This window comes from Melanerpes formicivorus, unplaced genomic scaffold, assembly GCF_026170545.1.
Source record: "Melanerpes formicivorus ecotype bairdi unplaced genomic scaffold, bMelFor1.0.p_v2 SCAF_3, whole genome shotgun sequence".
NCBI lineage: Eukaryota > Metazoa > Chordata > Aves > Piciformes > Picidae > Melanerpes > Melanerpes formicivorus.
In genome coordinates this window covers 42,037,371-42,051,957 of record NW_027142355.1, presented here as the reverse complement: position 1 = coordinate 42,051,957, position 14,587 = coordinate 42,037,371, and positions in this window count along the sequence as shown.

Sequence of the window (14,587 nt, the reverse complement as noted above, 5' to 3'; positions counted from 1 at the left end):
CAAATACAAACACAGTATTATTTTTACCTCTTTCAGTCACATATGGCTGAGGATGTGAATTTTTGTCTTGGCTACAAGGAACAAGCAGGCTGGGACTTGGCACCCGTTTGAGCAGCTGCCTTTTCTCAGGCAGCCCGCACCCATTGCAGCAGCACTCCAGCCTGGGGAACTGGGTTTAGGCTTTCAGATGGTGATATTTGGTAGCCCCTGAAGTGAGAGTCTCCAAAACTATGATGGGCTTCAAGGAGGTTGCTGCAGGGAGTGAGACTGGTGGCAGCAGCATGCCAGGCTGGTCCTGTCAAGTGCTCCACCAGGAAGGAAGGAGAGAAGGCGAAACCCCCTGTCCCTGGGTGGCCTTTGGGGACAGAGCAAGTGGGAAGGTCCTCTAGCCTTGCTGGCAGGAGGCAGCCAGAAAGAATAAGAACTTAATTTGCCCTCTCCAGTTGCTGACTGCTGCCAATAGCCAAAGAAGAAGAAGGAGGAACAAGACATTCCTTAGAAGGCAATTTTTGGAATAACCTGCCCCTGGGGATCCTGGTCCCTCTCCCATTTACTCTTGTTTGTATGAGAATTTATCTCTTAAGAGCCCATATTATTGCTCACTGCTAATGTACCTCCCATACAGTAAATGTAACTGCAAATGTTCTTGCTTTCAGGTACATTCCTGTCCCTTTCTTGCAAGTCTGCCTCTGTGATTTGAGCCTTATTATGGAGCAGTGAGCTCCCCAGGTGATTATGCACAGTGCATTAGAACAACAGGATTTTGCTTATCCTTGTATGTGTGCTGCCATTCAGGTTTATTGACTGTCCCTTTGTTCTCTTTTTATGTGAGAAGTGTAAATAGGAGTACTGATATGCACCTTCCTTCTACCCTTCATTACTCTGTATACTGCCATTATGGTGCTTTTTACCCACTTCAGCTAGAAATTAAAATCATTTCAGTTCTACCTAGAGTCTATTTCAAACTCTTCCCCATCTCAGAAACACTCCCCTCCTCCTTCTGACACATCCTTTGAGAGGGGGAGAGAAGCAGTGATGCCAGAAGAGGACCTCCTTTTCCTTCCTATCTGAGTGTCTGGACACTGCTTTCTCAGCTGAGCTTAATTTCCGTTAGTTTAGGGTTTGGGGGGTAATAGTATACATGTGAAAGGCCAGGAGGAGGGCTGGGGTGAGCTGCCCATGGCCCTGGCTGGGCTTTCTCAAGAGGTGACAGCTGATCTGGATTTGCCAGATTTTCACAGTCATCACCCTCTTCCTCCCAGGGAGCCCTACCCAGGCTGTGTCCTGGAAGGATCATGTTTGTAGAATCATTAGGCTGGGAAGTCCAATTGTTTTCTCACACTCTGGCCCACTTCTGTGGCCTTGGTGGTGCCCTTGCCACCCCCAGTCAGGCTTTGCTGTTGGGGACACCTTCTCTGCTATGGGTGATGAGGAACCCCAGGGCTGATGTTGTTTCCAGGCAGAGCTGGGATTGATGTGACATTTGCTGAGTCCTCATTTTGCTTTGGGGGGGGTTTGTTTCTTGGTTAGTGCCTCACCCAGGGACCTTCTTTTCCTCTCACAAGCAGCTCTTTCACAAAGGTCTCCATCAAAACCTTTGCAAAAGTCCCTACCGATTCTACCTGAGCTAGCTCCACTCGCCAGGAGTTTGACTGACCAAACCCTTTTGAACAGATTAAAGAGGCAGGCTTTTCATGTCCACAAACTGCTTGGCTTTGTTTCCCCACCCAACTAAGTGTATTCCCCTGCTAGATCAGGATGGGCTAAAAGTGATCAGAGTCATTAACCTGCCACTGGGCCAGCGCACCACATGGCCTTGCACTACTGCCATGTGGCCTCATTCAGTGCAATCCAGGGCTGGTTAGTGGACAACTGTCTTTTGGGGATGCAAATTCCCACCACCAGTGAAGAGGCCATTTGTGATCTTCATAGCACAGCTGCTTCTTCCCTGGATTTTCCCAGGGAGAACCAGCAGCATGGTGAAGGTTGTGAGGTTGTGCTGCCAGCTCTCAGTGTGTCTTGGGGGAGAGTGAGCCAGCCATAGGAAGCAGTGACCCAGACAGCTCTAGGTCTGACATTTTGCTTGCTCTTATTACAATTCCCTTGTAATGCTTCCTGGTTTTTTGGATGAGATGAGCAGCCTGGGGAGAGCCAGATGGAAAAATGCTTGATGCTATAAACACACAGCAATGGTTTATCATAGTGCTGAACTTCCAAGTCAGGGTAGGGAAAAATGCTTGGTCACATCAGTTGAGCTATCCACTCCCCAGCAGAGTCCGGAGAGAGGTGAAGGGGAAGCATCCCTTCCACCAGCTCAGCCCCAGCTCCGTTTTCCTCAGTGTAGTTAAGAGCCTGGCTGTGGGGGCCAGGGCTGGTGCAGCTCCCTCTCCAAGTGCAAACTGGGGACATTAGAGGCTATTTGGGTTGGTGTTTTGAAATTTTCCACAGGTGGAGGCCATCAGAGCTGTAGGAAAGAGGCATGGAGGATCTTCACCTCGGCCTTCACTCAGCAAGAGCCCCCTTGTTTCTGAGGGAATGGTTGGCAATGTTGCAGTGTGTGCCCCAGGAGAAATCCTGCCTGTGGGTGTGTGGGGCTGTGAGGTCAAAGCTGGTGCTGTGAGGTAGGTGACCATCTTCACTGCTCTGCATGGCAAAGAGCCATGCAGCCCTGGTGCCATGTGCTGGGGATGTCAGAGAGCCTTCCCCTGTCGTTTTGGGTTTCCATTTCAGAGTGCTGTCCCTCCACCAAGACAAAGGGACTGGAAGAAGGGATAGTTGGGTTCCATCACAGAACCCAACCCATCACAGTACTGCACCTTGCCTCTGATCTGCTAATGGAGGGCTCTGTGCAGACAGGAAGAGGTTCATCTGTGCTGTCTGACACCCTGCCCTGGCAGGCTGCCTCTGCAGCTACAGTGGGAAATTCCACAGGCACCTGCAAACTTCACCTCCCACCATAATGACCTAGCTGAATTGTCTAGAAATAATGACCTTACACAGGATAAAGACATTTAAGTGGGCAGTCAATCTGATATTTATGTTTCTTTGCCTGTTTTACAAGACTTTTGCCTGGGGCAGCCATCCTGGCTACATCTGCTACCTGATACTTCAAAACAAGTGGAGAGCTGCTTCACATGAATGGTGTTGGCTTTCTTTTTTGACTCTCCAGCTACCACATGTGTCATCACATCAACAAAGCCAAGTGCCAGGCCCTGTGCTTGGGTCCCCAAGCAGTGCTTCAGGCTTGGGGAAGTGTGGCTGGAAAGCTGGCAGAAAGGGGCCTGGGGGTGCTATTAGACAAGCAACTGAATAGGAGCTAGCAGTGAGCCCAGGTGGCCAAGAAAGCCAATGGCATCCTGGCTGGGATTAGAAATGCTGTGTCCAGCAGGAGTAAGGAGGTGACTTCCCCCTTGTACTTAGCTCTAGGGAGGCCACACATTGAGTACTGTGGCCAGTTTTGGACACCTCAACATGAGAGAGGTGCTGGAGTGAGTACAGAGGAGGGCAACGAAGCTGGGGAAGGGCCTGGAGAATAAATCTGATGAGGATTCACTGAGGGAGCTGGGGCTGTTTGGTTTGAAAAAGAGGAGGCTGAGGGGAGACCTCATTGCCCTCTACAACTACCTGGAAGGAAGTTGTGGAGAGGTTGGTGCTGGTCTCTTCTCACAGGTGATTAGTGGTAGAACAAGAGGAAATGGCCTCAGGCTGCACCAGGGTAGGTTTAGACTGGGCATGAGGAAAAAGTTTTCCCAGCAAGAGTGGTCAGGGATTGGAATGTGCTGCCCAGGGAGGTGGCTGAGTCACCAACCCTGGGTGTGTTTAAAGCTCATTGGGATGTGGTGCTTGGGGATATGGTTTAGAGGTGAACCTTGTAGAGTAGGGTTATTGGTTGGACTTGGTGATCCTGAGGGCCTTTTCCACCCTGAATGATTCTGTGATTCTGTGATCTCTTAAATGCATAGAAAAATTTTAATTCATAGTGTGGGACTGCCAAGTGGGTTGGGTAGACCAGAGGGCAGAAGGGTGCAGCTGACTTTGCTGGTCAGGAAAGGGTCCTTCCACCCCTCCTTGAGCACAGGCCAGCGCAGCAGAGATGCCTGGCTTTCCTGCATCCTGGGCACGCTTTGTTAGAGCAGCTCCTTTCAAGTCACTAAAAAAATAATTAAGAAATCATTCACTAAAAGAATAAAAGCACAAAGAACAACAGGGGCAGGAGAGGAGCGCTTCATCCGAAGCTTACAGCTGCTGTTATCTGTTAGAAACAACAAAAGGAACTCAGAGCTGGAAGGGGGAAAGCAACAAAATGTATGAAAGCAAATTACTTGAAGGGAGCTCTCAGAAGTGATGGTGATGTTTTGTGCTCCCTCCTGGCTTCATTTCTGTTTCTGAGTGAAAAAGCAGAGTGCCCTTTAAGGAAGAATGTTGGCCTCCACATGGGTGCTATTGAGAGTGGTTGTGTTCAGCAGTTGTGCTGTTGGCCTAACAAATCAGAAGGAGCTCACAGCCCACATGCAGAGGTGGAGCAGGAAGGTGGTAGATGGCTTGGTGGTTTGTTGTTGTTATTCTGTCTGTTACTCTGTAAAAGTTCATTATGGATGCAAAAGGCAGTGAAATCTGTTGGCTCTCTGAGTGGCCTCACAGCAGCTTCTCCTTGCCTGTGTATTTGAGGATTGCAGAGCTGCTCCCACAAGAAGAGGGTTCTGATAGCAGTGAGAGTGCAAAGCTGAGCTGAGTCCATGCAAGACACTGTCAGAAGCCCAAGGGTCACTGAAACTAGAAACCAGCTTACTCTGTGAGGAGCTGAATGACCCAAGTGTGATTTCCAAGTTGTTCAGCTTGGAGCACCTCTGGCAAGTGTCCAGCCCAAGCTCCCACTCGAAGCTGAATTTTGCATATCTCCAAAGCCAGAGAGCTCAGTGCTCCTCTGGGCCTCTGTGCCAGTGTTTGACCCTCCTCATGAGTAGAAGGGAAAGCTCATGTCCCGAGTCTCCGAGGGAAGCCACTTGCGCTGCTCCCCATCCCCAGTGCTCCCCAGTCTGTGTGGCTACACAATGATGTCCTTCCTGGTAGCTGGCCCAGATCTGGCACATGGCCCCCAGGCAGCTGCCACATCCATCTGGCTGCCCCAGCTACTCCAAAACGCCAAGTGCAAGGGGAACCAAAGCAAAACCCTGCAGCCTACTGTTTTTCTCTCTGCCACTCAGTGTCTTCAGTCTGCCAGGATTTCTAAAATCAGTTTCCTGATGAACAGGACACTTCTAGGAGGGACAACATCTACTCCAGGTCTCGCCTTGATGGACAAGAACGGCTTCACAGAACATGGATGCTGAAGCAGCTTGAGGTCTCAGCAGCTATCACTTTGACTGCAACCACTGTGTGAACAGAAACCAAGGATGCAGGACAAGTCAGAGAACCCCTTTGTCCTTTGACAGAGCGATTGCCCAGAGCCACCTACCAACACATCAGTCAGAAGAAAATTCATTTATGCAGGAAAATACATGTCTGGTACTTGGGAGCCTTTTAATCAAGTTTGCCAAGGAACAGTCACAGAATTCAGAAAGACACAAACTGGTTTGAAAAAGAGCCCAACCCACCCTGGCTCTGATGGCAAAAAGAAAGCATACCAAACCTGGGAGAAAGTTGTGTGAAAGGATGACACAGAAAACAAATCACAGAATGGTCTGGGTTGGAAGGACCTCCTAAGGTCATCTAGGCCAACCCCCTCTGCAGTGAGCATGGGCATCCTCAACTACATCAGGCTGCCCAGAGCCCTATCAAGCCTCCCCTTGAATATTGCCAGAGGTGGGGCCCCATTCCCCTTCCCAGGCAACCTGTTCCAGTATCCCACTGCTCTTTTGGTAAAGACCTTTATTAGAATAAACCTTTATTAGGATAAACCAAACCAGGTTGGAAGAGACCTTCAAGATCATTGTGTCCAACCCATCAACCAATCCAACCCACCCAAACAGCTAACCCATGGCACCAAGCACCCTATCAAGTCTCCTCCTGAACACCTTCAATGACGGTGACTCCACCACCTCCCCAGGCAACCCATTCCAATGGGCAATCACTCTCTCTGTATAGAACTTCTTCCTAACCTCCAACCTGAACCTCCCCTGGCACAGCCTGAGACTGTGTCCTCTTGTTCTGGTACTGGGTGCCTGGGAGAAGAGACCATCATCAGCCTGTCTACAACCTCCCTTCAGGTAGTTGTAGAGAGCAATGAGGTCACCCCTGAGTCTCCTCTTCTCCAGGCTGAGCAACCCCAGCTCCCTCAGTCTTTCCTCATAAGACCTTGTTTCTAATATCCAATCTAAATCTCCTCTAGTGTGCAGCCATTACCCCTTGTCCTGTCCCTACAGGCCTTTGTAAAACAGTCTCTCCCCATCCTTCCTGTAGGCCACCTTCAGGTCCTGGGTGCTGCTGTTATATCTCCCTGGAGCCTCCTTTTCTTCAGGCTGAACAACCCCAGCTCCCTCAGCCTGTCCTCATAGCAGAGGTGCTCCAACCCCCCCATCATTGTCATGGCCCTCTGCTCTGTGCACAGAGAGTATCAGTGTCTTGAAATGGTAACCAAAAGACTTCAAAAGCAGATGGGAATGGGAGATGCAACAACATTATTGTTAAGAAGTTTAAGACCTTAAAATTAACATCTTTGCTTTCTGCAGACACAATGACCAGGTGGTGGTGGGGACACCACACTTTGGTGGTGACTCCTAAGCTTAGCAGCCCTGGCCTTGCATGTTAAACAGCGCTTCCAGAGTTTATTTCATCAGAACTTTGCAGCTGAGAAGTTTGCTGAGGAGCTTTTCTGAGTGCTGACAATGAATTTGCAGGCACCTTAGGACATGAGACAAACCTGAGCAGTCCAGAGAGGGCTGAAGTTGTGGCACTGTTGTTAAAGAGAGAAAGAGCATGGCCAAAGTGAGAGAGCATTAGCCTGACTTTGATCCCTATAAAACAACAGTGATGGGATTGATTGTGTAAGGCTTGAGTAATAAAGAATCAAAAGAGGCTAATAAAATTAAATGCTAATCAGGGTGGGTTTAAGTAAAATGGAGCTTCTCAAACTAATCTGATATCTTTTTATGAGATCACAAATCTGGGTGACAAATGAAATGGTGTTAAGGTAATAGCCTTCTGTAAGGCACATGACTTGGCACTGAGGCCTGATATTTTGGGGAGGAAACAGGACTGATATAATTTTGACAGGGCATACACTAAATGAATGAAACCTCACTTAACTGATGTAATTAAATGAGGAATCATCCTCAAGAGGCTATATGTTTTGTAGGGGCCTCCAGGTAATGCCTCTTGTCTTGACATGATTTAACTGGTAGATCTTGAAGGGGAAACTTGCTTCCTCCTCCCCCTAAAAGTTGTACTGAAACATTTTTATCGATGCAACAAGTCCTGCCTGCAGGGAACACTGACTAGGGTGAGCACTCTGCTCTGGATTTGTCAGAAGATGAGGTGCAGCAAATTGGTCTGCATTTCAGTATGGCCAAATATGATGTCATAGCCCTAAACACAAGGACCTGGACCAGAGTGACTTTGCCTCAGATAGAAGACCTCTAAACCAAAAAGGACTTGGCTATGGGTCTGGCTGGCAGACAGTGCCCAGTATGCCCAGGCTCTGCCACGACAAGAAGATTAAAAGGAGCAGTTGAGTGCTTGAAGCCAGCAGAAGGTCCTCCACATTTGGCACCCCTATAGCTGAAATGTGAAACCATCCCAGTTCAGACAACTCGAGCATGGTTTTGCTAGAAGTTGAAATTGACACCAGGAGGACCTGTGGAAATGGGAAAAAGCCTGGAAAATTTGCTCTGAGAAGTGAAAATCTGGGAAGCTCACCCTGTCTTGATGAAAGAGAAAGAGGTTCAGGATGGTTTCACCTGACCTTTAGGTAACTGCGGGGTGCACGAGCTGGGAGCTCATAGGATTGAGCCAGCTCTTTGCAACTGGCAATTTCAAATTCAAGGTTATAAATTTTGCCTGTGCAGTTCTGAACAATAATTAGTGATGGGAGCTCCATTAATTAAAAAAAATCAAACACCCATGTGATCAGCTCCAGCTGAACCATCTTGGGTTCTGGCTGCCGCCCTGCCTGACTTGCGGGACACCCTGCACAATGACCAGCGGTCAGGGTGCTTCCGTCCCTGTCGGCTCACTGGGATTGTGCACACCACCGGCGCTAAGAAAAACACTCCTTTATCCAGACATGTCATTTCATACCCTGGAAGGCAATTAAAATGCAAATTAAAAATGTTAATTAGAACTGTTTCGCCGTCTATTCTAAAGCACAAGATGGGAATTCTGTACAGTGTGCTGAGAAAGACGCATTGTTCCGCAGGCAAAAGCCTCCCGCCACTCCTGCTCCGCAGCGAGCAGCAAGAGCTGCTGTGTTTTGAAACCACAAAAACAAAGGACCCCAAACACACAGACTCACCAAAAAGAGGAAAAGAAAGCACTGAGGTCTGATCCTGATCTCAGATGCTGGGACAAATTCACCAAGCTCAGGGGAGCGCCGGTGTGCTGTTGATTTGATGCGATGAGAATCAAGCCCTGTGAAAACACTTACACTGGAAGAAGGTACCAAAGGACAAGCACCTCAGAATGAAATGGGCAGTACACATTTTACTGGGTTTGGCTGAGCTGGACTTAGTTCTTCCCATAGCATTTTCCTAGTGCTGTGTTGTGTAATGGTAGCTGGGTGTTAACAACACATGGCTGGTTTAGCTGCTGCTGAGCGGCGCTCACACAGCACCCAGGCTGTGCTTTGCAACGTTCCTTCTCCCAGCTGTAGGCTGAGGGATGGGCAGGATTTTGGGAGGCCACTTTGGCCAGCTGACCCAAAGTGACCAAAGGGATATTCCATACCATACATCAGCTTAGACATAAAAGCTAAGGGCAAGAAGGAAGTGTGTCTGTGTGAGTGGCACTCATAAATGGTATTTGTCCTCCAGAGCAACAGCTCCATGTATTGAAGCCCTGCTTCCTGGGAAGCAGCTGGACATCTTCTGCTGATGGGAAGTAGAGAATCATCTTTGTGTTTGCTCTTGCTTCTGCACACAGCCTTTGCTTTCACTTTTGCCCCATTAATCTCCTATCTTGACCCAAGGCTCTCCTGTTATATTTTACCTCTCCCCCAGCCATTTAAGGAGGGGAGGGACAGAGCAGCTTTGGTGGGCATCTGGCCTCCAGCCAGGGCCAAACCACCACAACTATTCTGTTTCTTTCTCCATTTTATGTAGAATTGCAGCTGGTTTATGTGTAGTGATAAAGACAGACACTAAATAATGTGAGGCTCAAAAGCACTGGATGGCAGCTTGGGGATGACCTGGTTTGAGTGAGGACTCAGGAAGGAAAGAGAAGGCTGTGCTGTGACACTCAGCCCCCATGGCTTCGGCCACACAGCACCAGAAACAATTTCCATCACGACAGCTGCTCCATAAATACCCCCTGGAAAGTCTCCTTTCTGTATTAAATGTGCAGTTGCTTCACTAAAGCTCATCCGAATGCACCCTGAAAGACAACTTTCTTCCCTTTCCTGCTCAAGCTCTGCCTACCTCGATGCTGCAATCTGGGTGTGCCCCTAGCTGTGGTGAGGCTGTGTGCAGCTGTTTGTGCAGCATGCTGCACCTGCTTGTTTGAGGCTGATGGTAGTTGTGCTATTGCCCAGACTCGGTGCCAAGCAGAATTCTGGGGAGTGGCGAGGCCATCATGTTTGCATATTTCAAGTATGGATATCATACAAAATTCTTTTCATCACTCTTTGCACAGCATGATGATGCCTCTTCCATTGCCTGGCAGCCTGTAGCAAAGCAAAATCCCAAACCAGAGCAAAATTATTTATTAGGAAATGGATTTCTTTAAATGTTTAAAATTAGTTTTTCATTTCCCCCTGCTTGGAGCACCCCTTCCTGCTCCTGGCCTGCTGCATCACATCCAGATCCAAACAGTGACTTTGCAGAGGTACAGACACTTCAGGCAGTAGTGCCTCAATCAAACAAGAAGTCTGAAGCAGTTTGATTATTTTTCTCCTGCAGCTCATCCTATTTCTAGAATTGCCTGGCAAGCTTGCTGCCAGTGTGGAAGATGGCCCACATGAATCTCTTCCTTCTTCTCCTTCTCTCCTGTCCCTTCACCTAGCCTCAGCCCACTCTCTGCCTTTCCCTACTTCTTCATCCTTTGAGAACAGAGACTATTTCTGCTCTTGCAGACTCAACACCAAGCCCTAGGACAGAAAGAGCTGGTGGAAAGTCTGCAAACCTCTTCCTTCCCTCCTCTCGCTGATTCCCGTCTTTCATTTCCCTTGTGCTGCTTCCTCACACTTCTAGCAAACAGCCTTTGTGTGGTGTCTTTCCACCCTGCTCCTAAAGCTGCCTTTTGGAGCTGCCCCCTCCCCCAAACCCAGCCTTTCTGCTGCTTTGGCACTGGCAGCAGGCTGGCCTCAGGGCAAGGATTGGAAGAGGCCAAGGAGCTCAGGTGGGCTTCGGGATGTGCTAATGAGCAGCACATGTTACTGTTGAGACTCCGTATTTACAGGGGCTTCCACAAGAGAAAAACCTGAGAAGAAAGATGGGGGAGAAAGAAAAGCCTGGAACAGACACTATCTCTTCTTCTACAGCTTGCTTCTGCATGCCATTCACTTTTCTTGCAGAGGCATATTCATGTCCTATTTTAACTGCCTGGAAGCCCTGTGATGCCGGCGGGTGTGAGCGCTCCTGCAGTGCAGGGTCGTAACGGCTGGTGCCAGTGGTGACCTGGTCCCCCTGGACAGGCTGTGGCTCTGGGGCCTTCTCCACACATTGGTGGCCAGTGTTTCTTTCTGAGCAGGCAGCAGATGTAATTTGTCTGTGGCAAGCTGGAGGCACCTGCTCACCAACCCCCTTTTAGAGGTGCCATGCACGGGCAGCTGCTTTGCTGAGGAAAACAGCAACAAGAGAAACTTGGAGGTGAAGGTGAGGAAACAAGAGGGGTCTGGTGGATGAGTGGCCTGGTGGTGATGTAAGGCTCCTGTGCAGCTGCGGATTCATTAGTGACTTGAGCTGCCTTCAATTAACTTATTCTGCTCTGGAGTGAAGGAATTGGGACTTACAACAATGTGGAAACAGTGCTGAAGGAGCCTTTCCCCTTTAGCTTTGGCAAATCTTGCCTCCAGCTCAGAAAAGGCACACAAGGAGTCGCAGGAACGGCAGCAGAGAAAGGCTGAGGCTAGATGAAGGGGCTGGCAGTGCTCTAACAGGGGGCAGGTAGTTGTCCACAACTGGATCCATGTCTGCTGTTCTCCAGGCTTTGCAGGAGAGGCTGCTGAAGGTGGACCTCTCCCCTTCATTACAGAGTATGGCTGGCCTCTCTTCATGCCTCATGGGATTCCTGACAGCATTAAGCACAGAATCATTAGGGTTGGAAAAGACCTCTAAGATCAAGTCCAACTGTCAAGTGTGATTAGCCCAGGCAAATTCTTGATGCTCATCCACTGCAAAGCCAAGTGGGAGGGCTGAGCTTGCAGCCAGAAGGCCATGCTGGGCCAGGCTCCCAGGTGTGAGGGCCAACACCTGTGCAAGACCCTAAGGGAAGGGAAGTGAGAGCCCTTCCTCTTTTCTCTCCTGAGCCCAGAAGAGATACATCTGGAGAGAAGAGACAGTGATGGCTCCCTGCAGCGTGATGGCCGGCAAAGGGCAGGGGGGAGTCTGTCACCTGCTGCTGCTGGGTTTTGGTGGCAGCAGATGCAGCCTCCCAGGGAGTGCTGGCAGAGACCTATGCTGCCAAAATCCCTCTGAGGTCTTGTGCTCCTCCTCTCCCACCCAAAGCAGCAGTCTGTGCTGCTGCCCCTGGGGAAACATAGCAAACCTGCCAGGAGTAGGAAGGGGATTGCTGTCCTCCACTCGGACATGGCACTTCTGAGACCTGCATTGATGTTTTTATTACCATAACCTCCTTGGCATTGCTGCAGCCTTCATGTACAGCAGTGGGGGACCATTCCCCTGGGATAATGCTCAGTCCCACTGATATTATCTGCCTCACACTGGAGACACAGGGGAGCTCTGCCAGCCTCTCCTGGCTGCGTGGCTGACCCTCGATTAGAAGGAGCACCTATGAAAAAAGAAGAGAAGAAAAGCCTTCTCCAGTACAGCATTTACCCACCCAGCAGCTGGGGATTTTGCTATGAACATTTACCTTGGTTATTTCCACATGCTGGCAGCTGAAATTTGCTCTGGCCTTTTTGTTTGGTTGGGTTGGGGGTTTTGTTTGTTTCTTTGGGGTTTTTCTGAGGCTGGATAAAGAGTTGGCAAGTGCCACCTCTCCCTTTAAGAACTGACTGAAAAAAACAGCAGGATTTGATTTGTTTCTGTATCGAAAATACTGTTTTTTCATCCCTTTGGAGTTGTTGGATTCGATTCTCTTGCCAGTTGAAGAAATGAAAACTCTTCTGGCAGGATGTGCCAGGAAACACAGAGAAATTCATCCCCTGCCCCCCCTGAAGATGGTGAATGCCTTGGAAATGGTGGAACAATCAACACAAGTCTTGCCTTCCTCCATGAAACATGGTAGCTGTGCTCTTTGTTAGGAAACACCACAGGGGTGTCTCGTTGTATTTGGTATGAAACTGGACCCAATTATCAAACAGGAGATGTTAAAAACCCCCACACCCAAACCCAATGAACAAACAAACAAACAGAACACCCCAAACCCACCCAGCCCAAACAAACCTAACCCAAGCAGAGACAAACAAAGCACAACCCCCCCAAACAAACCTCCCACCAAATAGCACCACCCAATTATCACTGTACAATGAGATCCACTGTTTGAAAGATAATTAAGGCTCTTCTTAGAAACTTAGGTATTTCGAATAGCCATTAATTCTTTAATTAATAGGAATGATTAATTCAGTACTTGAACTGGATGGAATAGCAACAGGCATTAAAGCAGGCATGTTGCACCTGACTGGGGAGGCAGAGAGAAGTTTCCATTAAGGAATGGATCAGGCAGAGGCTTCACACCAATTACAAGGATGAAATTAAACAAAAATAGGCTAATTGGATCTTAAATGGGGCTCACCTGGATCCCTCCTGGGCTCAGCTCGGTTACTGCAGCACAGTTACCCATTGCAGTGTGAGGTGCCCTCTGACACTGGAGCCATCCCTGTGGGGCTGGCAGGTTGTTAACAGAGGATGCACAACGGTGGCCAGGAGGGAGCAGCTAAGCTGTGCCTGTCCTCAGGCACGGGAGCAGGGAGCAGGCTGTTTGAGCCACTTGCTGGTGCATGTATGTATATCCTTAAACCCACCACTTCCTACTGATGGAACTGGAGATTTTTGTGTTGATTGTAGATGGGGGAATGTCCTTAACTAATGGTGGTTTCAGTCTCCTCTGTTAATAAAACAAGCAGCAATTTCAGGCACTCACAGATATCCATCAGCTTTGGGGGGGGAAAGTCCAGCAAGTATTTTTTATGTTACTGTTTCAAATGCATCCAACCTAACATACAATTCTTCTGTAAAGTATGCATCACAAACAAATCCTGTAAGCTATAAAGGATATAGGGAAGTCATTGTGCCCCTGGACTCTGCATTGGTTAGGCCACACCTTGAGTCCTGTGTCCAGTTCTGGGCCCCTCAGTTTAGGAAGGACATCGAGAGACTTGAAGGTGTCCAGAGAAGGGCAGCAAGGCTGGGGAGAGGCCTTGAGCACAGCCCTGTGAGGAGAGGCTGAGGGACCTGGGGTTGCTTAGCCTGGAGAAGAGGAGGCTCAGGGGAGACCTCATTGCTCTCTACAACTACCTTAAAAGTGGTTGTGGCCAGGAAGGGGTTGGTCTCTTCTCCCAGGCAACCAGCACCAGAACAAGAGGACACAGTCTCAAGCTGCACCAGGGGAAGTTTAGGCTGGAGGTGAGGAGAAAGTTCTTCACTGAGAGAGTCATTGGTCATTGGAATGTGCTGCCCAGGGAGGTGGTGGAGTCCCCATCCCTGGAGGTGTTCAAGAGGGGATTGGATGTGGCACTTGGTGCCATGGTTTAGTCATGAGGTCTGTGGTGACAGGTTGGACTGGTTGATCTTTGAGGTCTCTTCCAACCTTGGTGATACTGTGAGACTGTGATACTACAGAACATCCAACCTGAAAGCTTCGAGGGTTTATTCAAAAGGCTTCAAAATGCTTTCTGAAAAGGTCCAAGTGCTAAGAAACATTTCCTCAGAAAAAAACCACACAACACAACAAAACAAAGCAAACAAAATGTGCATTAAAGCATCCTGCCCTGGGAAGCTTTCAGATTCATTGCAATGGTTCACACATTCACTGGAAATAATTCCACAAGACCACATTCCTCTGCCCTTTCCCACTCCAAGGAATCCCCTCTCACCCCTCTGTGTGTGTATTTGTACACACAGAATTTGCTCCCTCTTTTTAAACTGTTTTTTTATGTTACTTGTTCATTTTTGTTGACTTCTGATGTCACTTGGGACAGATCAGTTCAGATGTTGAGGAGGGAAGGGAAGCCATCCAGAGGGACCTTGATAGGCTGCAGAGCTGGGCCCAAGCCAACCTCATAAAGATCTACAAGACCAAGTGCAGGGTCCTGCAC